This window comes from Panthera uncia, unplaced genomic scaffold, assembly GCF_023721935.1.
Source record: "Panthera uncia isolate 11264 unplaced genomic scaffold, Puncia_PCG_1.0 HiC_scaffold_751, whole genome shotgun sequence".
NCBI lineage: Eukaryota > Metazoa > Chordata > Mammalia > Carnivora > Felidae > Panthera > Panthera uncia.
Window position 1 is genome coordinate 1 of NW_026059926.1, and position 3,384 is coordinate 3,384.

The window sequence follows — 3,384 nt, forward strand, 5'->3', positions numbered from 1 at the left end:
TCTCCTTCTCCTTCTCCTTCTCCTTCTCCTTCTCCTTCTCCTTCTCCTTCTTCTTCTTCTTCTTCTTCCCCTCCTCCTCCTCCTCCTCCTCCTCCTCCTTCTTCTTTTTTTTCTATAAAGCCTTCCAGGTGTCAGATAGGGAGACTTTCCAGGTGGGAGGATCCTAGCCAGGTGGGATCCCTTCCAGGTACAAACAACTGATGTAATTATCTTGGCTGACACAGGCAAGAAAGCCACCTATTAGGTGGCCATCCATAGAGGGCTTTGCTCTAGAAGCCTCTCTACACACTTTGCTGTGCTCTCTCACTGTATGAAAGAACAGCTTTAAAATCAAACGCAAAAAAAAAAAAAAAATTCTGTGTTGGCTTCAAATAATCTTTCATCATTTAGGCCACAGATAGAATCTAAGAAGTTGGCCACTGACAGTTGGATGCAAACACCATGGGGTCAGTGGCCTTCCCTTCTGCTTCCTTCTCTACATGTAATTAATTGCTGGTCCTCAGGGAAACATTGGAGCTGACCTCATCAGGGCTTCTTATGCACACCTGCTGGCCCACTCCTCCTTGCATGAACTTGAGTCCACGAGGAATCAGAGGTTTGGGTGTGGCCTAGAATATTCTCTCCTATTTTATTTATTATTATTATTTTTTTAATTTTTTAATGTTTTATTTGTTTATTTTTTGAGACAGAGAACATGCCCACACAAGCAGGGGAGGGGCAGAAAGAGAGAGGGGGACAGAGAATCTGAAGCAGGCTCAGCACAGAGCCCCACGCGGGGCTCAAACTCGTGAACTGTAAGATCATGACCTGAGCAGAAACCGAATGCTTAACCGACTGAGCCACCCAGGCGCACCTCCTTCTTTTGTTTTAATATACTATATTGTTGTATGAAATGTCTTCTGTGTGTTCATGTAAAAAGGAAGGTGTTATGATCCTTTTTACACAGAGGCCTCGTGGAATGGAAGGACTTGCTCAACATCGTGTGTGGGTCTTCTAGTGTGGGATGACTGCCAGCTCTTCCTCCTGGTCTCAGCCCAAATCTCATCCTTTGGCGCTCTCAGTTTCCTTCCTTATCAGGAACGATAAGTATGTTCATACGTATGTGTCCTGAAACGGCCAGCCACCTTGTTCTTGGAAATGGGTCCCCTTAATGTCAGCTTAGGGAAGTCGGGCAGAATGGCAAGGCGAGGCCCTGTGCCTATCCCGATTTGCAGCCAAGATTGCAGACTGAAGACCATTGGCTAAGTCTGGCCATTAACCTACGTAATCATACAAGCATAGATATTCGTCTTCTGGTGACATTTACCCTGAAGCGCCGTGAAGTTTAGTCTGGCATCTGGCCTAATGTTTTGACTTTTCTATCCTGTGGTCTGATCTTCTTGTAAGCATGGAGCTGGTGCTTATTTACCCAGATAATCCCAAGTTTTGGGAAAGATTTTGAAAGGTGAGAAATATTATGAAAGGTGAGCATACATAAGCTATGATGCACAGTTAGATCAACTGAAACTTTGCTCTGCCTCTGAAGTGAATGCTTATGTTTGCCATGTTCTTGGAAATACAGACAGCTTTCATGGAGATAAACTAAACATGAAAGTTTAAACTTAACGACCAGCTAACCCAGGAAATATATTAGATGTACATGGTCAAGATTTTAGAATTCGAGAGACTTGGGGTCTCACGTACATACTTTCTTTAATGGCAGTTCCAACCAGCAGCTGTTACATATTGTCAATCTAGAGAAAATGACAAGAAAGCCATCTGAGTTCTTGGAGCCAATATCTGGGATAGTAATGTTTAAACATTGGGGAACTTACTAGTGATTGTCTTAGAGGCAGATGGCCTCGGAGGTCACAAATTCTGTGGACTCCATGCAAGAGAATAGAGGTGAGTGGTCAACATAAAGGCACAAAGAAAGAGTAAAACAAATAGCAGGGGCTACAGACCTCTGGGTTATAAAACACCACCCAACATCTCACTGGACTTCACAGTTTTTTCCTACAAAGTATCAGGTTCCATCTCTTGGGGAATTTTTCTTTCCTAACTTCTATAGCAAGCAAATTAATTATTTTCTTACAGTTGCGGGGGTGGTGTTTATGTTTTTAAGATGGTTCTTAGACTTTTAAAAAAGATTTTATTTTATTTTACTTATTTTTGTATATAAAAGAATATTTTAATCTTGTCCTTAGGAACTATAAAGACTGTACGTGATTCAGCAATGAGACCCTACCAAACAATGGCCAAAGAAGAATCATTCACTCTATGCCTTTTCTTCGGTCGGGTCACCCAGAAATAGACTATTACCAGCTCTGATTGTTGTTGCTTGTGGCCCCACATTGTGTTTACCTGTGTATTCACCGTAGTTGAGTTTCCCTTCCACGTAGATGCGGGACCCCTTTTTCACATACTGATACGCCATGTCTCAGAGGCCTGGTCCGAATGCCGAAACCCTGTGCTCTGTCGTCTGACTGACATCACCCATTTTGGTGCACTCCACTCTCCCCTGACCGCCACACCTCATTCGTTGCTAGAGAAATATCGTGACCGGGTTCTTCCCTTCCACCTATCTCATGACAGGGTCCTGACCCACTGTTCCAAGGAGCTGCACACAGTTCAGAGATCTTTCAGGATCAAAGCTGCTGGCAATTTCAGACTCACTTCTTACAAACTGATGAAATACCCCTAACACGGGTCTTTCAAACATGGCTTCTGTTTGCTTTTCCTACAGTCTGTCTTTGGTCTTCCCCTAGCAAAGGACTCGTAGCTCCCTCCCTCCTTCACCGGACGCTCTAGCTTGAACCATAAGATTTTATTTTTAAGCAATCTCTACACCTAACACGGGGCTTGAATTCACAACCTTAGATCAAGAGTTGCAGGGGCACCTGGGTGGCTGAGCCACCTCTTGGTTTTGGCTCAGGTCATGAGCTCACGGTTTGTGGGTTCAAGCCCTGCGTGGGGCTCTGCCCTCACTGTGGAGTCTGCTTGGGATTCTCTCTCCATATCCCTCTCTCTCTGCCCCTCCCCTGCTCACTCATGGTATCCCCCCCACTCTCAAAATAAGTACATAAACATTTTTTTTTTTTTTAAAGAGTTGCGTGCTTCACTGACTGAGCCAGCCAGGAGCGCCTGATTTTTAGAGTTTTTATCCCTCTTTATATCAGGTTAGATTTTAATTTGCAAACTGAAAAAACCAAAAAACCAAAAAACCAAAAGACCTGAAGATCTAAAAAAAAAAAAAAAAGATCCCGAAAAATGTTACAGGTAGAAACCAGAAATGCACATTTTGCCTCCCAACCTGTCAACAAAGTACGAGGACGGTCCCACGAACGAAATGTCCCATGGCAGCTGATGTTGAACTTCCTTGCTGCCCAGCTTACAATTCATCTG

The 3,384-nt window shown here is 43.8% G+C and overlaps 1 pseudogene; it reads right to left on the bottom strand.

Moving 5' to 3' along the window:
• Positions 1-2,150: 2,150 nt before the first annotated feature.
• LOC125918404 (single-stranded DNA-binding protein, mitochondrial-like) lies at positions 2,151-2,701 on the bottom strand (annotated as a pseudogene).
• Between the last annotated feature and the right edge of the window lie 683 nt (positions 2,702-3,384).